Source organism: Plectrocnemia conspersa, unplaced genomic scaffold (genome assembly GCF_051122295.1).
Source record: "Plectrocnemia conspersa isolate PC_06_02 unplaced genomic scaffold, ASM5112229v1 ptg000010l, whole genome shotgun sequence".
Classification (NCBI taxonomy): Eukaryota; Metazoa; Arthropoda; class Insecta; order Trichoptera; family Polycentropodidae; genus Plectrocnemia; species Plectrocnemia conspersa.
Window position 1 is genome coordinate 910,117 of NW_028277174.1, and position 25,871 is coordinate 935,987.

At 29.7% G+C, this 25,871-nt stretch overlaps 1 protein-coding gene across 5 annotated transcripts in view; it reads left to right on the plus strand.

Annotated features, from left to right (window-relative positions):
- The window catches only part of LOC148230264 (ATP-binding cassette sub-family G member 1-like), a 91,819-nt gene that overhangs the window by 36,657 nt on the left and 29,291 nt on the right, over positions 1–25,871 (plus strand). Inside the window, exon 1 of one of the 5 annotated variants that reach the window (XM_088193807.1) lies at positions 6,969–6,992. The exons of 3 other annotated variants lie outside the window; for them this stretch is intronic. The gene's annotated coding sequence lies outside the window, so the exon portion shown is untranslated. Of the gene's footprint in view, positions 1–6,968; positions 6,993–22,401; positions 22,514–25,871 lie in introns of those variants that run through there. One more of the 5 variants, XM_088193804.1, reaches the window with a different exon arrangement.

Sequence of the window (25,871 nt, forward strand, 5' to 3'; positions counted from 1 at the left end):
AGCATTTAAGTAGGTTCGTTGCAGAGAGTTATTCATGGGGTGCTTACTGTTCTGACCAACGTTCACTCGCTGCCGCTCGTTCACACCTAAGCTGTTTACATTTAAAACGTATTTATGGAGCAAAATGTTGTTTTGCTACATGAATATGTCTTAAAGTTGCGTTAAAGCGTTGTTCAAAACAGTGATAGAAATATGTAATATGTATAAAAAAAATTTTTTTTAAATAAATTTAACCTCTATAATTTCCAAAATAAATAATCAGTATTCAAATAAAATGATTAGTAATGAAATGGTTGTTAAAATAAGCATTTAAGGTATAATGATCCATTTGCTGTTCAAACCCAAACCTAACCTAAACGACAAGTACGTTCGGATCATTTTGGCCCTAACAGTTAATGTGTCGCCATATTTTAAAACAAAATTCGTTAGTAAAGTACAGGATTTAACAATAACTTATCACATGGATATTGATCATTTATTATGTCTACTAATTATTTAGTTATTTATACGGACATTTATTTTATTTTACTGATCAAAATGTGAATTATTTACTGATCACTGACGATCTATTTTATTTTATTATATTTATTGATTTATTTTATCGTTTATTTTATTTACCTGATCATTACTGAAATTATTTACTTATAAAATAGATAGTTGCCAATTTAAAATTAATTTTAAATCAATTTGTTCTGAATTGTCATTGTTCTGTTCGACATGTTCTATTTTTCGTGTGATGTTTCGTCTTTATACAGCTAAATCATTAAAATATAATTTCTGTAATGTAATTCGATTTTACATAATAATACTTCTTGTGTTAGTTAAAATTGTTATGTAATTGTCACTCATCCTAAGCTATAACACAATTATAAATTAATATGTTATCAATCTAAGATATTATAATATATACAATATATATTTATAAATACAATATAAGCTAACATAAAGATTCTTTGTAAATATCATTCTGCTTCCATATAGGGTAAGACTAAAACAAATCATATAACAATTAAACACGTGTGGGCATCACTCCAAGTCAAATATAGTATAGTCCGGGAGTCATATTGAGAGCAAAAATAAATGGTTTTCAACTTATTTTAAAATAATATTATTTGTTAAGCGATGTTTTTATATAAATTATTAATAGCCAAGTATAAATTCTTTGTATAATATTTAACAAACAACCTATGATTAAAAGTTACGTTTCATTACAGACAAATCGCGCATAAATCATTATTAAAATTAAATAAATCGGATTCTTTTCGTATTTTATTACAAAATATTAAAATATATTTTTCTTTACGTTTTGAAACCTTTCGCTGTCCATTATAATATAGCAGTCCACGAGAACAACGAAGGTAGGAGTTATTTTGGCGAGCGAATAAAAACGGAAGTAGAAATCAATCGAAGCACAATCGGACTTTTTGAGAAAAAGATTTCATAATAAACGGCTGGAATTGTATGTATTATTTTGCTCCCGGTTTCGATTTATGTCACTTTATTTTCTTTGTGTAATATAATTACGACATTTTTTTTATTTTCAACGCTCAACTCGTTTCCGTGACGCGAACCTATTTTTTGTTTGACATATTACATCTTTTAAAGGACGTCTCTGTGTTAAAAGATAATAAAAATCAATTTATTTCCATCCAGGTCGCATTACAGCTATAAGCTGAGGCGTTAAACTAGGGTTGCATTATTTACATATTCAACATTATAAACAAGGTGGCTCAAGTAGAATTTTTAATATTATTGCTATAGGAGCTCAGCTCGAGCCCTTTAAATATATTGAAGTACATCGAGTTAATTAAATTTACATACAATCGAAAGTAGAAGGACAGTACGCGTTTATGTATTGATAATCTTATGCATAACTACCGCATTCGTTTCATTGCGCCGATGTGGGAACGAGTACAGTCAAGCCGACGTTTTTAAAAATAGCTTGTGCTGTTGAATAATTCATTAAAATAAATATTTTATAACACTAAATGTGTGGTTAGTTTCATTTGTATTATTTATTTATATATTTAAAACAAGCGTAAGCTCAAACAACAGGATAATTAATCGCTATGTCTTCAATTCACTGCATAAACAATTTATAGCTTAATATTTTACCGCCAGGTAATGCATATCATTTAAATAAATTTTAAATTAAAAATAAGGTTTTTCTATAGATGTTGTTAAATTATTTTTTAATACTATTTAAGTGGCCTATTTATCAAAATGAGATTCGTACTATTAAAAATATAATTTCACTGTAATAGTTGCGAAACGTCTGTTCAAACCCAAACCTAACCCAATGAAAGTTTTAAAATGTATTTTGAAAAGCAGATGGACGTTTCGCAACTGTCATGCCTGCATTACACTCACCGGAAGTTGGCCAAGGTTGGCCAAGGACGAAGAATATAGTGGGCTACTTCGGTCGAGTTCGGTTCTGCCTGCTCTAAAATCTCTCAGAAGTTGTCCGAGGTTACCGAGAACGGAAGGTAAAGTGGGGGTAATTCAGCTTCGATCGCTTCCGAACATTGTCGGCATATTTTACGAGTCAAAGGGACCAATGTCGGAGCTGCTCTTTCGAGCGTGAGGGGTAAAATACTTCGCTCTCTTGCGTGTTAAGTGACGAGAATGAGATAGATATTGATATGGTGGTGATTTCAGTATGCGCGTAGGCGTCCTATGGTTAATACGCATGACGAGCGCTGCATCGTGGTCAAGTTATAATACCATATGCTTATCGGGGACTTCAACAGATTCTTACTGGCATCTTTGAATATTTTATGGATTAATTATATTTTTATTAGTATATTCTTTTAACAGATATCGTTAATATAATTTTCATATAAAATTAAATAATTAATGGTACTTGATTATGTTCAAAAAAATCTTTTCCAAGATCGGTTTATTTAAATGTCACACCATAACGAATTCTTATTTAGAATTGATGGCGAAAAAATATAGAATAGTCACACATGTAATGTTCGTATTCTGAAGTACCATTTTTATGCCTTATAATTTTGCAAAAGCCTACAAAGATTTTGCGTAAATTGAATATTTACGACCAAAATGTTTTCATTGATATTGCATTGGTGAGTGCCTACACAAAGCGTAATTTTAATAATTTGACAATTTAAAAATTGCGATTATTTGGCACTTTTTTTGATTGCGTGCAAATATGCCGCGAGCCGCCGTGCGAACGTCATGCATGCCGCGAAGCGTGCGGGCATATGAAATCTGCGACAGTGTAGACGCATAGATCTCGGCCAACTTCAGTTGTAGCTTCGGTTCGGACAACTTCCAGAGAGTGTAGTGGAAGCATCACATTGAGTTTCACAGACATTTAATTTCACTAGCGCCTATCAGTTAAATTATATGTTCGCTAGTATTATAGAATATAAAAAATACAGATTCTCTGTAACATTTACACATCGCATGTAAATAAATAATTACGTATTGAAAATTTAAGATTATATAATTTCACTAGCACCTGCCAAATTAATTAAATTTTCATTGGTAAAAATATATATTTACCAGTGAAAATGAATTTAAATATGATTCACTGAAACGATACATTCGAGACTGTTTTTTTTAGATTTTCTTTGAGTTATAACCCGATAATTTATGGTTCAGAATCAGGTACGACATTTAAGGCAAAAATTGACCATTGTATGATGAGCATTTTTCTGGCCGAATTCAAGGGGGGGGGGGCAAATGCCCCAACCCGCTATCCCAAATGACGTCTCTGATTTTCGTCGCAACAATTATGGAGGTCCCGACCGTTTTTTTTAATTTTCGCAAAATAATTAAATATTTTTTGAAAAAAATTCAATAAAATCGCAAAGCATGCTCGTGTATAGTAATTTTATTTTCATTACTTGCTAGAGTACGGTACAATTTTAGTTGATTATTAAATATGTCATATTGAATGTAGTTCAATAATAATTAAGCTTCCGTGCTATCGATCCGTAGTTATTGTGTGTTGCGTGCGAATTCGCTATTATATATAAGCAAAGTGTTGTGGTATGGTGTATTAGCAAACATCGATCGGCGACTCGCATTACTCTGAATATAATTTAGTCGGAATTTAATAGGCGTATTTTGCCGATATCGATATCGAGAGTTACCACTGGCGACGCTATCTCACAGAGCGGAGATAAAAATAATCGCGTGTGCTAACATTGTCGCGCGTTTCGACGAAAACATCACAATATTGACATTAGTCATTGTGTCGATGCTTATCCTTGAGCTGCCTTTGAATTATCCCGGACGGTCTCTCGCCTATTGCGTATGTACAATAAGAGCCTCGGGAGGTTACTTTATTACTAATGTGCATAATTCAACCGGCTATATTATAACTAGGTCGTGCGCTGATACCTTCTGCGGTCTATTTGGACGCACGGTGGGGCAATTCGATGCAAATGTTTACTCTTTCATAATCCGAGGCAGAGTCTACAACGATAATATGGAAAAAGCAAACTTGAATAAAAAGGGTACTGATTAAAACCTGGTTTTCTTTATAAATGCCGAAACGTACAAAAAACAATCGCTAATAAAGTGGGCGTGAACCTTTTCTAAATAATTTTTGAAAAGGTTCATTTTTCAAAGGAAAATTTTGTGAGCTTATTTAATATTTTTAATGAGTTACGATGTATAAAAAGCATTAGCTAACATTTTCACTTTATCCTTATTTATGTCAGCTATGATATTTACATGTTTTATCCGTGGAATGTCGGTTTATTTATTTATTAGCGATTCAGTTACTATCCGTAATGAATTATCTGCTGGTTTTAGATTTTTAAGTTCATACAAAAACGTTCCGTTTTTCACGCCGTGAATTTTAGTTTGTTTATTAAAATCTGAACGAATGTATACGTATATATTTGTATGTATTTTAATATTGCAATGCCTGCACTAGACCTTCTGGAAGTTGGCCAAGGTTGGTCAAGGACGGAGAATATAGTAAGTTCCTTCGGTCGACTTCGGTTCTGCCTGCTCTAAAATCTCTCGGAAGTTGTCCGAGGTTGCCGAGAACGGAAGGTAAAGTGGGAGTAATTCAGTCGACTTGGCCAACTTCGAGCGCTTCCGAACATTGTCGGCAAAGGAACCGAAGTTGGATCTGCTCTTTCGAGCGCGAGCGGTGAGATACTTCCTCTTTCGCTCTCTTGCGTGTTAAGTGACGAGAGTGAGAGAGATAATGATATGTTGTTTCGCAAACTCAGATGGAACAATTTCAGTATGCGCGTAGGCGTCCTATGGTTAACACGCATGACGAGAGCTGCATCGTGGTCAGGTGGTCAAGTTATAATACCACATGCTTATCGGGGACTTCAACCGACTCTTACTGACATCTTTGAATATTTTAGGGCACCAAAATGGATTAAATATATTTTTAATAGTATATTCTTCTAACAGATATCGTTATTAGTTTTTTTTTTATATAAAATTAAATAATTAGTTGTACTTGATCGTGATATTTTTCTAGATCGGCGTATATAATATAAATGTCACACCAAAACGAATTTTTATTTAGAATCGATGGCGACAAATTCTAGGATAGCCACACGTGTGGTGTTCGTATTCTGAAGTATCATTTTCATGCCTTATGGCATTTTGCAAAAGCCGACAAAGATTTCGCGTTAATTTAATTTTTACGACCGAAAAGTTTTCATTGATATTGTATTAGTGAGTGCCCACACAAACTTTTATGATTATCAGTAGCGTAATTTTAATAATAAGACAATTTAAAAATTGCGATTATTTGGCACTTTCTTTGATCGCGCGCAAATATGCCAGCTGTACGTGATAGGAGCCGCCATTCGAACGTCATCCACAGTGTGTGCGCTTACTCGAAGTCGTAGATCTTGACCGACTTCAGTGTAGCTTCGGTTCGGAGTAGAGGCATAATATATTTTATGGTTTTGGCAATCATGACGCATTAGGTCATTATTTTAATAAATAAATTTTCAAGTTGTCTATTTAGCTTTTTACTACTTAAGTTGTTAAATATGGAGTTAGCAATTTTATACTTTAAGCCATTTATTATTATTATTAATTGTAGCATGAGTGCATTAAAAATATTTAGTAACGCATAATATATCATTTAATTTTATGATCTCACACCTGCAGAAGAGTCCAAATTTTAAAATAAAATATTTTTGATGAAAGTCGACTATACAGTTGTGATTTTGCGCTCAGTCAGTAATCTTGAGCCTTAGACAAACTTTCTACTTCGATCGTTTAATTTTGGTTAAGTACCGCTATCACTCTGAGTCACCACGAGTAAACTTGAACTTCAAGACGGCCATGTTAACAGCTGTAATAATAATTTATAATTTTGTAATTTAAACATTATTATCAAAAATATAATTGCGCTGTCCATTTACTAGTCTATATTAGATGCGTTCGTAAATATAATATAATACATCACAAAAAAAGTGTTAAAAAAATAGGAAGTTGTTTTAAACAAAGATATATAAAAAACATCACTATCGCACATACTCTACGAATTTTTTTATATGTACTATCGATCTATAGCAAACACGCGTATAACGACAAATAAAATAAAGGTTACTCGTTACAAAGAAGGAAAGCCTTTTATAGCTAATATAATTATGGGCATTGGAGCGATTCGATCGCCCTGACGTGCGTCGGAATTGACTCGAAATTTGCACGGACGATAAGACGGGATTGATTCGGCTCCGCTCCGGGGTCCGACCTCAGGTGCGTTAACCCTTTCGCCGCCGTTATCGTTAATCGCCCGCTCGCTTGCGATAGCGGTGCGATTAAAAAATCATTACGAGCACTTATCGCGCGTTCGGCAGTGTCTATCTGACGAGAAGCCAAATGCGTGCGTTACGTTTCGACGTCGATCCAATAAACATTTGTAGCGACCTCGAAACGCGTGCTTTTTCGCTCGTTCCCATACAGATTATGGAAATCCTGGGTGATAAATCTGTGTGTCATCGCCGTGATATCTGACAGGTCCGACAACGCAGGTGAGCGTTTCGACTATATTTGTGTTTTTAACAAACGCAGTTTGACCTTTTAAAACGCGATAAAGAAGTATCGTTAGTAAAAAATTTATTTTATATTTTTTTTCCCATTACAATCTATTTATCAACGCAGCTAATGAGTAATATTTTTTTATTTTATTTATTATATTATGTTGTGAAACACATTGATCCGTGTCAAACTTTTCATCGGGTCACAAAAACTTATCACTGTGACTTCACTCTCTTGAGTCTTCTTATTCGGTTTTTAACGTCGAGAAGATGGACAGCCTCTTCGTTGACATGCCCTTGCAGCTTCGCTGTTTTTTGTATAGTCTCGCTAACATCTATACCAAGACCACAGTGAAGATCAGTGTTTCTAATGTACCATGGCGCGTCAACTATGCATCTAAATACATTGTTTTGAAATCTTTGAAACACCTCTCGATTACTTTTACTGGCACAGCTGGACGCCATAAGTCCACACCGGCTTGTACAGTAGTAGCTTGTTTTTTACGACAGACATCGGCGAGTGTCTGCCCATAAGCCAGTACATCTTTCTGAATTTAATATTTAGCTCTTCAGGCTTTTTCTTGAGATCCTTTTTCCAGTAAAGGAGCATCTAATGTATTATAATTTCAATGTACTTCGCTTTATTGGAATATGTTGTTGTTGTTGTTGAGAAAAATAAACTGGTTTTTACTCATTTAAACCCATAAATATTATGTGTTTCATAAATCACAAAAATTTAAGGTGTATGCATAATACACCATCATGTATCAGTGATTCGTTATAACTTAACCTTTAGAAGTCCAGAGGTATGTAAGTCATGAAGCCATTTTAAATAACTTGATTTCCCGTAGTACTTCATTAGTTACTCAACGATACTTCTATCAATATATTGCGGTAAAATAATTTATTAATTCCTAACTATTTTACATAGAACTGTCAAATTAATAAAATTCGTCGAAAAATCTGTAGAACCCATCAATGGATCATGAAAAAAATTTTTTGACCATTCTGTGCCAGCCTCTCAAAACCTGGACGTATAAATTGTTATCCATGGTTCTCAATCTAAAAGTTATGTTTTTATATTTTTCTTTAAATAAATTAAATCACTTTTTGTTTCAACTTAATATTTTTACAAACTATTTTTAAAGCATTAAATTATAAATTGTGAAGTTGATTTTGACGAATCAATTGTCATATATTTATTATTTTGGGCCTTATTATAGGTCTATAATTTGGCTAAACGTTTATTTAAATCAGTTGTACCATAGATTTTTCCCGGGACATTGTTCATGCTGGAAAATATTAAATTGTTAGTTTTTAGGTGCTCCAACTGCGTTTAATTGCATGATCTTAGCAGCCCCCCTTTGGCCAGAAAAATGCATGTCATTTAAGGAGACATTATAAATTTTAATAAAATCGAAATAATAAATTATTGCCCCCTCCCCTTCATTGAAAAAATTAAATAAACTAAGACTTCTCGGGTTATACATCAAAAACAGTCTCGAATCTATCGCGAAAATATTTTTTAAAATATGTCATTTTAATGAAATTATTGCGAAACGTCCATTTTCTGTTCAAACCCAAACCTAACCTAATGAAAGTTCTAAAATTAAATATAGGTTTACAACTTTTATTAGATCAATATTTTATTATCCATTCCGATATTACTACGGACTTATATTATAAGAATATTGGTAAAGAATATTTAAACCAAATTTTTCTCAATAGGAGAATGAAAAAACAATAAGGCAAAACTTCACTATGACCAATTTATATCGTATTATTGACCTAGTATTTTTTTAATATTATCTAGAAGATCAGAGTTAGTGATTATCATATAAATAAAATTCCGATCAATTATCACAGATTAGATTAACTTAGATTTTCTTAATCTCACGGACAAACATCGTGATGATTCATTAAATAAATCAATAATAAAGTAAATAAATAATGATTAAACAATAAATCAATAAAATAAGTCGTACGCATTAAATATAAAAAATTCTCCTCTAATAATGCTCATTAAAAATGTTTTATATGTATATTTTTGTCAAAAACTAAAATTTCGATAAACTGTTTTGTTCTCAGCGTGTTGTCTTAAATGTCTAATATGATGCTTTCATTTTTACCGTCTATTATCACGTACGGTCCGCACTAGCTGGCATGAAGAAAATGCGTAAGAGGTATTCTTACGGTCAGTGCGTTGATGTGAATAAATCTCACTGTAGACCCTACAATTATATTTTTTAAAATAATTAACAAATTGTATTACCAATTTGAGATCTTGGAACCCTTAATTATGTTTGAGCTAAAAGAATCATTAGAATAAATAATTGCATGATCGTGTTTTTATTTAATTAGGCAAATATATTGACAGCATTTCAATAAACAAGAAAATTGTAAAAACAATATATTAAAGTTTCTCTCGCGGACTACCGGTTGGCGACAACTACCTATCTGAGTTAATTTTCTATTTTTTTATAACATTTTTGATATATATAAAAAAAATTGTTAAACGTTAAAAAGCCCCGAGGGATATGAATTTTTCATTACAACCATTTTTCTTCATAACCACGCGTTCTTGGAATATAAAAGTGTATTATTCAAAAATAATAACGGACAATTTATTTAATTTATTTGCTATACATGCAATGAAAATTCAAGTGTTAATGTATAAATTCTGGGAATATCATCATATATAAATATTTCTTAAAATTTGTAACTTTTTATACACGTAAAAATGCGTGTATTTATAATAATTTATTTATACGACTGATATTTTAACCATAAATGCTCATACATTAATAAAAAAATCTTTCCAAAATCAGAGTTGAGGATCACCGTTATTATTTTATTATTATCAATTATACAATGGCAAACAATAAAGGCATTTAAAATAAGATATTAAATTTTACGAACAGTGTTACTTATATTGATTGACGCATAAAATAGTATTTACGAGAGTTTTACAAATTACGTTTATTTGCGTCAACGGCTTATAATATGTTTTTACAAACGACGCATGAATAATTTATTTGACTTTAAAATGTTGAAATATAGTATAGTGTTTTAATTTTAAATATTTTTAAGTTAACAATATTTTCTTTGTATGATTTTTTTCATATCTCAGTCGATTTTTACATATGCGTAATATGTATTGAACAAGTTTATTGTACCGTATTCTTTTAATACTGAAACAACATTTTTATACAACAACTCTAAATTAATTTAAAGAATCTTGCATTTTGGAATCTTACAATTAATAAATTTTATTTGTAGAATACACTTGAACTTTTAGTTGTAACATTTTTTTTGTTTAACAGTGATCGATCGCTATTTTAACTTAAAATTGCATTGAACGATATTTTACAGCTTTTTTTATATATAATATTCAATTTATTGGTTTAATTACTTAATTTAAATGAAAAAAATCTAAATTTTAAGTATATTAACTATACATTTAACTTTCTGCAAAAAATGTCTTCAATATTCGAGATTTATTTTAAAAAATGCACAATACATTTTTTTAAATAATATTTGTAAAAATTATATTTTTATTGTATAAATAATATAAATATATTTTACATAAAGCCGACTTTAAGGTCTATGCTTAAACGCCACCATGTAAACTTCAGTGATTTAAAACTCTTTATAAATTAATCTTTAGAAGTCCACGCCTAAAATTGTTTTACCATTGCAGTCTAAAGTCATCTGTAATGCCTAAGATATTCTCTATCTTCTGAAGCCATTTTGAATGACTTGAAAATATAATTTCCAGTATTATTTCATTATTTATTTAAAGATATTTCAATCAACATGTTACGGTTAAAAGATTTCATATATAAATATCATATATACAGTTTCTGAACTCTTTTATTAAAAAGAAAAACAAATTTCTTCGGATTTTTATATTAATCGAACATTTAATGTATTTCAATGTTTATGAAAAATAATAACAATTAAGTGGAGATGTTAGTTTTTAGGTGCTCCAACGGCGTTAAATCGCAAGATCTTAGCAGCCCATTCCCTCCCTCCCTACTCATCTTCAAAAAAATGTATGTCATTTATGGAAATACTTTAAATCTAAATTAAATCAAAATATAACTGCGACGGCACCAACACGATTTATTGCTTTTGTCGTGAATTTTTGACTTCTGAGAAGAGATTATTTTTTTGCGCTCTTCCATTAGTCAATATTTAGTTTAGATGGTACTTATTCGATTTTCATTTATTGTTAGTCGTAATATTGTTATAAAAAGCTATAATATAAACTGAGCGTTCACACTGCAACGGCAATGGTACGATTTAATTGCTTTTGATGTGGATTTTTGACTTGTTTTTTGTTTTTTGCGCTCTCCTATTGATCAATATTCGGTATAGATATGCTTCATTCGCTTCTCATTTATTGCAAGTAGTAATATTGTTATAAAAGTCTAAATAACTTAGTGTTTTCACTGCCACGGCGACGGCACGATTTTAATGCTTTTGAAGTTGATAATTGATTTCTGAGAAGGGATAATTTTTTTTGCTTTACTATTGATTAAAATTCAGTTTAGATATGCATGATTTAATTCTCACTTATTGTTATAAAAAAATTCAGTATAATTGTGTTGTCTAATGTATATTATAAACAGGGAAGCCCCCTTAAATGTTGCAAAAAAAACGATTTTAACCTTCCTTACCCTTGTAAAAATTTGAAACAACGTGCCTTAATTTGATACTGTAAGCATCCGTGATTATTGACAGCTGTCTGGTTTACAGTGCTGCTTAAATATGAAACTCGAATTGGATCATCCTGCCAATTTTATACGGTTATAATTAACTATTACATGGTCTGACACAAGTAATTAAAAATACGCAAGGGATAAGTTGTTACATAAAAATGAAAATGAACAATGGTATCATAGTATTTGTATGAAATGATGTGGACTAGACGTGGCTTATCAAATATGTACTATTCTTACGTAGTAATTCTTGTTAGGTAAAAAAATTAAGTTGAAAATCATATTTTCATGTAGAAAATTGCTTCGAAAAATACCATACAATAGACAAATATAAAATAAGATCAATTGTAATGTGCATACATAAATATATTTCGTGTTTTTATACATCGTAGTATTGTAGTAAAAAAACAGTAATTAATTTCGTGTGAATAAAAATATATTAAGAACCACTGATCTTGGGTGAATTACACTAGTGAACAATCAGTTTAATACTATTTACAAGGATAGAGCGAAACATTCGTTCTTATGTCGTTGCATTATTGGCTGTTTTATTTTAGGTAGTGTATTTTTTTTAAAAAAGGGTTTAACCGGTATTACGTTTCACTAATACGTTTCATAGATTTTTCTCGCTTGTCTTAAAATCTTATATTTCACATTGACTCAACTTACCTCGACTGGACTGCCCGTTCTGTCTGATCTCTTTTGACAAAGGAATTAAGCCATTCAGATGATTCATATAAAATTCAATTGATCTGTTTCTCATTTTCGCCATTGAAATTCCGTTTTTTTTCGTTCATGTGACACATGTCGGCTGCCACAATGATGATTATATTTGCGTGACACATGGCTAAACGTATAACTGAATAAAAATAAACTGTATGAATAAATAAATTACACTGACATATACACAAATACTACATTTTTGTGGACTCTGATATCCGCCGCGCATGACACATACTCGTACGTCAAAGGATAACTGAAAATGTAAAGATAAAGAAGTTTGCTTGTCGTCCATCGGGACACAGTTTAGATATAAAATAATATATGGCAGCACAGCATACTATTCGAGACTCTCGTCAAATTACGTATCTCGACGTCGAAGTGCTAATTTTTAAACCTGATTCGTTATACGAATAAGTGAAACATGACGCGGCTTATAAATTATATTTACTGTTATGTCTTGCGAATATATTCACATATTAAATAAGCCGAAAAATGTGCATAAATATAATTTACGACATGTAATGCGAGGTGGAGTTGCATAAAATTTGTTTTAATGTCTTTAAACAAGCAGAATTTTGAGGTTATCGCCCTTCGTCCGCACCGTACGTTTGACCGACCCACTCGTTCACTAACTTTTTGCGCTCGACACGTAAAAAGCAGCCCTTTTATCAATGTTTTTTCTATCCGACGTGCCCTACTGACACACTTTTTTCCATGTTTTATTTCCTCGTAGACGTGCGTCGGGAACGAACTGACGAATTTGTACATCGAGCGTCCGATAAGCGATGACTTTCGCTTTTCACTTTCGGCGCTCGGACAGATTAGATACCATGTTTAGTTGCGCCGGTCAGTTATTAACAGCTGGTGATTGAAATTCTGATCACTTTTTCTCAAACTCCGTGTTTTGCAATCCGATAATCTAATTATGCCGCTCGATCGCATCGAACCGCACCTTCGTATTCCGTACCTTCGTTCGGCGAATCCCAAGAGTTTAAGTCTGGAAAAAATAACATTTCCAGGGACACAGCGTTGCTATCTTAATTAATTTGTCTAATTTCACATTTAATTAATTAGAGCCTTCGGAGTGACTTGATAAATAATATCATTTCATTTTTTTATTTTATAATATTTTAACAACATTTTTTTTATTCTAATTGCGTGCTTTTGATCAGGATTTATTTACTTATATTTATGTTATGAGGTTAAGTATTTTCTTTGCATTTGCAAAAATGAATTTAAAAAATATTTTTCAATGACTCGCCAAAATTGGTGTGAAAATTGTAAAGCGATTTCTAAAAATCTTTAAATCAAAAATAACAGATCCGCAAAGAGTTTTTTGTCAACTTTTTCTCTATAAATAATTAGCCTAATAATTTTAAGAAACTGAAAACGCTGTAGATTGATGTACTTAATATTATAAATAAATAATGTATCACGTATAAAAATTATGAAAATTTATTACCATTATAAAAAACTTGTTAAATTAATTTATATTTTTTTTATAACATAATTTTATTATTCTTTCGGTGTTTCTTAGCATTAATCTTATCAATGCTAAATAGCAGCATATTTTACGAAATATTTTTTGTTTCAATATTTTCGACTATAAATTATCAAAGGCAAAAATAAGAACTAATCTTAATAAAGATATATTATGCTCTATGAGTTTCAACTCATTTCTACTTATTTATAAATAATAAAACATCGTTTTATCTAATTTATTGAGCATATTCAATATATTTGCACAAAAATTTAAGAGGAACAATAAAATACTATTGTATATATTTCTTGGATTATGTAATTACAATGTTCCTTAAAAAATATTTACAATTACTCTATGTGATCTTTACCTATTTTCATATTATTATTTAACATATCTTAATAATTAATGATCATATATTTTGTTTCATTTTCATTGTGTTAGAGTACATAATCTTTTAACCTTATCACTTATGCAATAAGTTAAAATGTCGTCCGTAAACATTTTCTATATTATTTATTATATCATTAATATATATTACTAGCATCCCCGGCAATTCTTCCCTATTACCAAATTTGAATATATGTATATGTACATGAGTTAAATAAATACAATTGAAGTTCAATATTAATTCATTGATACAATTAAAATAACATGAATTAAATTGCGGAATAATTAATTTTTTTCTGTTTCATTGCCGTTTGTTTTTGATAGTGTTATTTCAGCGCCATCTGGATATTAAACGAAAACCATAAAATATCAATTTAATATTAATTTTACTTTAATTAAATAAATTAATTACCTGCAATGCTCTGGGATATAGGATGTTTGCGGTGATTCGATTTGGCACAAATAAAAACAAATCGCGGAACATGCAACGTATAATTGACCATGAGAAAAACATTGATTCTTCACATTCCGTTGAACGCGTTACAACAGGTACTGACGAAAATTACCTGCTAATAATATTAGCCCTTGCAATGTTCGATCCAATGCAATTGATATTTTGTCGTTAAGCTGCTTCACACAATTTTCTCTTATATCACTTCCATGCATTACCTTTTTTATATCTACAGCAATTTTCAGATGATTTTTTTAAATAAAACTTACTATATTTCGATCTAAGTGTGCAGAAGTTTTATTTTTATAATAGACATTTTCAATATTTTTTAAAATATTTCAAGGCATTATAAATTTGCTTTCTAGAAATAATAAGGTTTTATTATACACTTTTAACTCACCACTATATGTCATCTTGTAAATTTACGATTAGTTTCCTTTTTATCGAATCGCAATGGGTAGTTAACCCCATATTAAATTTTATTTTATTTTATGAAATATTTTAAATAGACAAAGACTCCCTTCGAATGATGAATTCATGTCATGTGGTATTTATAGGATAAGACTAGAGAAAAGCAATTCATTTTGAGTTTTAATGAATACCATTTAGTCAGGTGAATATTTCCTCTAGTAGATTCAATGTTTTTTTTTACAAATCTGAGATTTTTAAACGCAACAATTTAACTTTTAAGAACAAAAAAATCATGTTGCCAAAAATATCCTATTCAGTTGACTGCCACGCATTGTTTCAAAAATTTTTATCCGGAAATTTTGACATTGAATATCTACATAAAAGTTTGTACTCTTTATGGGTTGTTAGTGAGGATATGAGTACTGCCATTAAAGCAGATCCGACATTAACGAGCTCAACGTGTTGCCTACATCAGTTTACAAAGATTTAAAAATTAGGAAAGGTGTTAATTTGTAGAATATGTGTATCTTATAATTTTCTTAATACAAAAAAATATTTTTGAGTCGCATTGCTACTGAATATGAGAAATAGATCCCTTACTTTAGCACGCGACGTGAAATGCAGTGGTTGGACGCAAATCGAACCTCAATTTCAACCCCAAAAACAGGATTACACCCTAATAAGATAAAGTAATGCATTTGGTGGGATATGAAGGGCATAATTCATTATGAGTTATTTGATTATAGGCAGACAAATACACCAGACTGCTCAGATAATTTGATTTAAAGCGACTGATAACATATCAAAGACCTCCATTTCAAATTAAAAAAGGTAATTTTACACAAAGACAGCGCTCGCCCTCATGTATCCAAGAGTATGATTTTTTTTTTCGGAACTCCTTTCTCATCCATCGTATTCTTTAGACATTGCTCCATTGGCATCATTTTTTTTACATCCCAGCAGCTATTTTAAAGTGAATTTTTTTATTTTAAAACGGATTTAAATACGATATTAAAGAATTTGTTGCTTCCAAAAATACATTATTTTTAGAATCAGATATAAAATATTATTAATATGTGAAAAATATTTGCAGAATATATAATTTAGTAAAAGTATTACACGTTTTAATTTTCAACCTTTTAAAACGCAAATATTTATAGAACAACCTGATATAATATTAAAGAATATTATATAAATATTTATTATTTATGTTATGAGTACATCTCTGAAATCAGCGGTATTCCATTAGCAACTAAAGGATCATTGTTGAAGTTAACCGGGAAACTATGAGACAAGGGACGGCAGAAACAATGGCAATGACAGCTTGAAAAATGCTGAAAAACAAACAAAGCATCTCTGCCCTCTACTACCGCTCTACGGTAGTCGAGCTTATTCGATTTTGGACATGTACATATATTTCACATAAAGCACTATTTGGTATCGATTCGAGAATAACAAGTGAATATCTGACTTTAGACATAATATCACAACGTTTATTTGTCACAAAAATAACAATTTATGTATTTAATTTGAAACTCATTATAGGATTTTTTATTAAAAAAACTACCACCAGACACAAAAACCACAATCTTTTAAAAATATAAATTTTAGTCCACTGACAACTACGAAACTTACATAATTTTATTGTAATACATTGTGCGCTCCGAGGCTAAGCAGACCTCCTACTTGGGCTTTCGCGAGTACATTTTTATTCGATATTCGAATAGTTGAAAATTACGAATAATTGTAAATCCTAGTACCATAGTATTGATTAATTAACTGCACTTGATGAATAGCCTCTTTATAGAGTCCTTCAAATCAACAATATGTTTGCATCAATGACAATCTAACTATTTTGGAACTTACCACACTTAATATTCTGAAAATTTATGACATAATACCGAATTTCAAATAAACTGTTTGAAAATGTAATATTCTCATTAATATTTGCACTTAAAAATATATAAAAATCTTTATCAAAATAGTAACAATCAGTAAATTAATATATAAAAAAATAACAATAATCCTACTATTTCTTAAAAGTATCACAGCAGTAATCAACTAGATGCAGATCATTAAATTTATTTATCTCTAATATATGTTTGGCTAACTTTAGTTATATGAGACAGATGTTTTTTTGTTAATTTATTTCGATACGAAATGCAATTTCTTAACCCTTAAATATACCATAAGCACTTATTTTTGATTACGCCTTTTACACGGAAGAAGCTACCGGATATGCTCAGCCATAAAGTAGCTTCATATATCAGCAGTGATCGTATTGTGATTTAAACAACAAGGGTTTGTTTTTGACTCTGGGGCAACTTCTCCTTAAATTGGAATATTGGAGCTATATGTTTAATTGCCAATAGCCATTTTCGGAACACTTGACTTGAAATGATTTAAACATGTTATATGTATAATCAATTGACATGCTTAAGTATTATATAATAGATATTGTCTTTTTTTAGAAAATAAAATCTTTATATGTGCTCACAATTATCTTTATACTAAAAAGAATATGACATTAAGTGTCTAATATATATTAATTAGGTTAATGGGGGTCGTTTTTTTTAATATTTATATTGTTTGAATTTTTGACAAAACCGGTTGATCAAATTTAATTTTCCTTGTAAGTTGTTATTCAGATAAAAAATATTAATAACAGTGCTTTAATACAAATGCGCGGTATGCAAATAATAGGGAAAATTTTTTAAAATATGATAAATGCTCACACGAATTTGCGGCGCAGAATGCAAAATGCGTTCATTTTTACAATTATTATTAACATTTAAAATAAATTAAAAATTAAACGTAGAAGCCGCGCAGTGAGAATTTTTTATTGATGTCAAACTTTTAAAATTCCTAATATGAGCGGGCCAATGCCGTCATAATTCTTTTAAATAACTTTGTTATGACTAAAATGTACGTTTTTATCGCAATATTTACTTTTATTTGAATATAAATTTGAGCTTTTATCTTTTTAATGTAAACATATTTTTTTTATATTTTGCGTAGTATCTTATCATTATTGAGAGCATATTTTTTAATAAGCACGTTTTTTTTATTACCTTATAAATATTATATAGTTATAAAATTGGCTTTATTTTGTCGATAGAGAAATAACATATTCCATAAAATTTAACGCACTTTTAAAACGTTCTAGTAAGCTGTGAGTAAAAATGACAGCTTGGGTCTTTAATGTAATAATGTGTATCTAATTAGTCTTATAAAACGCGCATTGCAGGGGTAGCCAAGGTGTCGATCGCTAAAATATTTTAAGTAGTCCGCAAAAGTAATACTGCAATAAACAGTATTAATTAACAAAGGTTTTATGCACGGTGAAAATACTGTGTTCTTTGATGTTAAAAGCTATTATTTTACCGCGGCCCATTTTTTTATCTGCGAGCGGTATTTTTTTCCGGCTCTGAATTTAAAGATCAGCTATTTAAACTTATTTATTTAGCTTTAGCACAAATATATTTGCTACTGAAAATTATTATAAATATTTTTAATTGTTTTCTGTTTACAAATAATTGTTTCTTTCATCCGTTCTTAGTGAATTTTTATGCAATTAGTGTTTGTAATCTTAATTTAACGCGCAATATATGTAGACTCTTCAAGGAAAATATAAACTTACAAACCTTCGTACTGCTCGGTTAATTAACTATTATATAAATAGCAATGAGTAATAAAATTATAAATATACATTGCAATCTTTTTTTAAATTAAAAATTAGGAAAAAATTGCTGTGAAACGCACCTCTAAAAAATATATTTTATTTGTTCATCATCGCCATTGTAAAATATATTTTCATGGTTATCAAAATTTAAATGCACAAAAACTATTGCACATATCTTTTTTTTCTGTTTAATTTGACAATATTTTGTTAGAACTTTGATTGATTATATTTACGCTTATATTTTAAATACCGGTTCTGATTAATTATAATTATATGGTACGGACTGTATTGTTAACATAATGTACTTAAATGTATATAGTTTTATTACCGTACAATTAAGTAATTAACTGGTGTATTAATTGGTTGCAAGCTGCGGATTATAATAGCTGGTTGTCCTTTCTCGCGATGGCTTTATTGAAGTGGACATCAGAATTGCAGCTAGATTAAAAAAGTCCCTCGTTATAATATTATATTATTTAAATACAGCTATCTCAAAACCTCGATATAACAAAACGCCCTCAGCTTGTAGTTCCCACTCTAAGGTCGGTGAGTCGCGTGTTCTTAAGGTCAGTCGACAAGATGATTAATAGCTCGTCGACCCATCAATATGTCTTTATATTTTTATTATAATTTTAGTTACCATAAATGGTCAAAAATTTTATATAACAACTCATAAATATTCAGAATTTGCTTTTCTTCGCGTGAGAATTTTAACTTTAATTAATCTTCGATGCATAAAAACATCAATTTTAATCGCCATCTTTCTCTTAAAATTCGCCAAATTTTTTTATTTATTTTTATTTTAGACGCGCAGGGTCAGAAAATGCGCACGATTTTGATTCTCAAATATTTAGTTATGCCATTATTTTAATTATTTTAGTAGTACTCATATTCATATTTGATCCTCAAAATTTAATATTTGACTCTAATATTACTACAGAGGCGTTGTTAACGCATTGACCTAATATGTTACAGCGATATATTTACAACAATAAATAAATTAAGGTCAAAATAGTTTGTTTATATTCATAAAAATGCGCACCCAATAAAAACCAGCTTTTGCTACAAAAGTAACATCTATTGATTATAAATTAAATACACTTATATATATATGATTAATTATATAAATATATTTTACTGATTTTCAGACTGATAAATGTAGTATTTGATTGATTCATTTAATTATTATTGATTTACTCAGTTGTAACGTATTGAGCTTATAACATAAGATTAAAATAAATAAAGTGGTTTTTACTTATGATATTATTATATTATTTATTCCGTTGCGAAATAAATTCTTTGCAAATTATTTGCTGAATTAGATTATAAACGATATTGTATATACAGCGTACATTCATTAAACGGTATCAATTAACAGTTCTAAAACCTTGCATGCGAATCGTGGACTTTACTATAACCAAAGATAGGGTCGATGTATAAATATTTTCACTGAACGAGTGCGCTAAAAGGTCGGTGCCAAATGCGAAGAAATGTGGTTTGAAAAACTACCAAGCGTCTCCAGATTACACGTTCCTTTAAGTGACGACGTTATAAATGTTAAATGTATCGAAACTACCGTTACATAGATTCACCATATATTTATTAATATATGTCTTAAATGGTAACCGGACGAATCAGATCATTTTATAACAGAACTGTGACAATTCAGAACAAGCGAAAAAATATATTTATAATTAATTTTATATTGACAACTTATTATTTATTAAGTAAATAATTTCAATTAAATAAGCAAATCGTCAGTAAAGAACAAATTTTTGATCAATAAATAATTCATTAATATTAGTATTCTTTGATCATTTATTATTAAATCGAATTTTATTTTACAAAATAGTTGGGGGGTGACATATTAATAATGATAAAATGTTCCAAACATACGTGCAAAATTAAATTGTGAAAATCAAAGATGTATGTACATATATCTAAACCAAATTTTGACCAATAGGAGAGTATAAATTTATAAAGCGTTCCAATGAAGCATTTTCATATTTATATAACATATTACGGTAGCTTAAAAGTACATCAAACCCAATAAGAGAGCGCAAAAAACTGAATAGCGTAGCCCGTAATGCTTCAAACTAGTAACTCTGAGGTTATGCGTTCGAGCCCCGGCAGCGGCACTCGAATTTTTATTTATAAAAAATGCGCTATTATTAAAAACACGGTCTTAGCTACAGTGACATCTATTATTTATAAATATTGTCACCGATTCCCAGACTTTCAGTCTGGTGGTTAATACTTAATTGTAGGTATTCACAATATCTGATTAAGCTTACTTAGTTAATACAGATTTATCCCGTTGTAACGCAATGGGCTTACGCCTATCAGGTTACAATGGAAGATTCGATAAAAAAAATATATTAAAAAATGTACTTGATCGAATGAGAATTATAATTTTTTTTTTTAGTTTACCGCGTTTATTTCAAAAATTATAAATTTTTAATTAGTTTTAAAAGTTGGGTGTGGTTAATTCGGTATGTTAATAGGTTTGGGTTTGAACAGAAAATGGACGTTTCGCAACTGTCAATAATATAAAAACCAAGCATTTATTGTAATATTTTTAAAATAAATAATCAGTATTCAAATAAAATGATTAATGTTTAATATATTATATTAATTGCTGACCAATTTTATTAATTACTGATCATTTTCTTATGATTATTTATTTTAGTAACTGATATTTTTTAATTTTTTAACTGATCATTTATAAGACTATTTACTAAAAAAATAATTTATTTGCGATATAAAATTAATTTTTTAACTTGTTCTGAATTGTCATGGTTCTGTTTTTCACTGTTTTATTTTGTCACAATTCTGATTCGGTATGTTATGTTTATTTATAAAACTGTATCAGATAAGGGATCGTTAACCTTTTTTATACCTACCGCCCACTTTTGTTGTACGTCGCAATAACTAAATTTTGTGAACATGTTTTTATACGTGAAAAATAGTTACTTAAATATTTTTTTTATGAATATATACCAGAATAGTCGTTCTATATATAGTGACAAAATTTGTAACACCCGACAAAAACACTAAATACAAACAACAAAGAGTCTGGTTCTACCCCGAATTATTGACATTGTTTAAATTATCGAAAAATATATGAGACTTTCTCCACTGCGTTTTTGACAAGCAGCTGCTCTCATTATCTACTTTTGAATTTCAAGAGCTTAACACGATCTTCGATAGTAGTTGTAGATCAAAATTGACACGTTTTTACAAATATTTATTATTACATAAAATTTCATAGATAGTCATTTTTATTCGTACAAAATAACATAGTTCGTACAAGAAAAGGAGAGTGATATTTTTTGTAGTTGTGCTCATAAAGTTTGGTTATCTCTGATATGTTGCACGATTACCAGAGAATGTTTTCTTCGGTGATTGCGTAATTTCTGAGTCGAGTTTGAAAAGGGTCAAGTCAGCAAAGTGCATGCGGGCGTTGTACCTGTGGCCCGTTCGTTACTGCGGATTCTTGACCTAGAGAAACTGCAAGTGTGTACCTCCGGCCGCTTCGCTTTAGTTTACGGTCAGACTCTGATAGCGTCGGTCGCCTTTCCGATAGCCGACAATTTTTAATTCGCCGCGAGATCAATACATACAACTGCGATACCGATACCGATACCGAAACAGGTACGCGCCCAAAAGGGCAACTTGCACCTCTCCCGAACTTTCGCCGGTCGGATACGCGCACACTTCGCCCTTCGACGGTTCGCCTGCATTATTCATTCGGTCGCAAACAAAGCTCTTCCTACTTTCCCCGATGGAATTTAGAGACATTTTCCGAAGACGACTCGAACCCGCGACCTCCGCCCGAACGAAAAAAACACATTATTTTCAACGAGACAAAACATTTTTTATCTGCTATCCGGCTCCGTAATTAACGTATTTTTTCCATTAAAAAAACAACGTCCACATTAATCATCGTTTGACAATAAAACCTTGAATTGAAAGTAGGTTACAATTCGATAATGTTACAACTTTACACCGCGATCAAGTAAGTAAAATGCTAACATTCCTGTTTTATTCGAATTTATTTAAAATTTGCTTTATCTGCTTTGTCACATTTTTATGTGAAAGCGATTACTCACTTTTTTTTTTTATTTATTTCGCCAAACGTAAAGTTTATAATGACGGTCTTGCGTAGTAATGATTCAGACCTTTATTAAATGTTTGTTTATAAAAAATGTTTAAACCGTAATTTGTGTCATATTTGCGATGTCTTATTTAATATTTTTGACGTTAAAATACGATTTTGTTATCGTTCAAGAGGACAGCGTAGATCAAGTTCGTTGATTTGTGTAATATCTCCGTTTCCTAATGTATTTGGCAGACGTTTTGCCTAATACGCGGAACAAGCCTTGTCGTTTACGATATAAAAATAAAACTCAACGCAGATAACACATGAAACTAAAACCTAGTCGATAGTAAGAGTTAGATAATATAAAAAAACAATAACATTAAAGCGTTAACTATCAAAATAATACCGAAAACTTATTACTGATAATAACTATGATTTATTATTAGTTCAGATAAAATTACACTCTTTTACCCGTAAAAATCATCGTACTAAATCACCACAAAAAATACTTGATATTTAAAAAAAATGATCATTATCATAATTATAGAGATCTACTGTCGTAATTATTTTTTGCTAGCACATATCACTTTTTTATGTTATATTCGTTTTTAATAGTTTGAAGTGTATGATATGCATTTTTTCGCCAGTTTCAACCTTTAGTGAATAAACTAAAAAGATATTTTATATAAAAAAATATAACTAGATATATAAAGTGGTTTATCATAATTTTTTTTTATTGTAATATAATCTCTATCTTGTGCATAAAATTAAAATTATTAATTAATTAACTTGCAATTACAATCGATTACCAGAGATAAGGCTTTACTGTATTTTATAATCTCATTAATAAAATAAAAAATGATACAGATATGATGTGAAAAACAATAAAAAAATTAGTTAATCGTACTCAGAGAAACGACATATTAAATATGGAGAATAAAATATATACATATAATAGCAAAAAAATAGAATACATAATACATTGAAAGTATAGAAGAGATTGTAAATTCAATAGTTTAATAGTTTAGTGTAATCTTAGAAAAATAAATTGATAGCATAATTTGCAGGTTAAGAAAAGGAACCAGTACTGATGAATTAGATGTAGATATACCTTGAAAGAAACTTTGGAAATACTAGGAACTTAATTACATTTTTTAGTAAATAAAGCTTTCTCCGAAGAAAAAATACTGGATAAGTTTCAGATTGCTACAATTAAAGCTAGAGACTAATTATCATGTTGCCATAAATTAAAAAGGTAACTGAAAAAGTAATAATCAACCAATCAATGGATTTTATGATTTCTCAAAACATTTTTTGTGAACAATAATCGGGTTTTAGAGAAAAACTGAGACTACATAACAAGTAGTTAGTCAAAGATACAAACAAATATAGATTTCAAGAGAGCTTTTTAACCAAAATACAAAAAAAAATAATGTTGACAAAATTATAGAATATCGGTTTAAGTAAAATATTTAAAAAAACGAAATAATTAAAATAAATAATGCGTTGCATTGGTTTTGATTTTGACAGGGGTGTAAATCTTAAAGTATTTTAGGGTATTAGCACATTTGCGGTTTCATTGTATTTAGAAAAAACTTGAATCACTGCGGTGCTATCAGCATTGCCAAAAGATACATTATTACATAATCTAGAATTTTGCGTTTTGTACGATACGTTAGCTCGTAGTGAACCATAATATAGCTATATTGTCTGAGTAAAAATTTCATTGTTGTTGGAGTGAATTCAGAGAAAAAATATCTATATTTAATGAAGCTCTTTAAAATTTGCCGAATAGTTGTGTTGACAATCCATCCTTGCTTGGCGATTTTTAGCTATTTTAAAGAGTGACAATTGCATCCTATGTTCTTGGCCATAATAATCAGAACGTCAGCGCTCAAAAACAAGCTTGCTAAATATTTAGCATAATGCTATTCGCGATAGCTGATAAGTGCGACATCATTTTTTTTTAATCTTATTAGTATAATTAGCAATTTTTTGTGCATGTTAATTGAAAATATTAAAAAATAAAAATTAATGTTGCCGTATATGTATATATGTTTTTTTCTAATATGTTCAATAAAGCTATTTTGTATACAGAACATGGATTAGAAATTTCGGGACGCGATAACTACCGTCGTTTTTATTCTATATTAATAAAAGTTTTTTTTTTCAATCACATTTTTTAGCTAGTATGATTCCGGCTATTCAAAAAAATAGAAAACATCATAACTCCGTTAAAAAAATCTTAGGGAAAATGTAAAGAACCGTTTATAATTAAAATTAATATTTTTTTACATGTGTTTTTTTTTTGAGGAAACGATAAAATATTCCAAAAATAGCTTCAGTAAATATCTCGGCTATTTATTTAAATGACAGTTATTTAAAAGATAAAAATTGTACCTCTATAAAAAAATGTAATAATTATTAAGTAATAAAAATTAAAATCAAAATATAGCAAAAACAATCAATTTTAATAAAATAGTATAAATTCCTAAGTCAAAACAAAAAATATATTGAGATAAAAAATATACTAATACATATAAAAATATCATGAAAAATTATGTAAAAAAGCAATTTTACACACATACTAAATTTTTTCGGCCTTTGACGGAATTTTTACATATTCAAATCTAACAAAAAATCTACCAAAAATTTCAGAGTCCCATTAATTTATTTTAAACAATTATGTTTAGTTGCTATTAAAGTTATAAATATATAATATAACTGTTTTTATCATAAAAAATATGTGTTTTGAACATCTTTGAAGCGTAATGAATCGTTCCATCATTGGTATATATATTCTTTGATGATGGAGAGAATTCAAAATATTTTATTATTATTTTTCACCCTTACTTATATTTAGAAATAATTAAAAAGACTTGCTAAAAGGGTTTTATAACTCCCAGATTT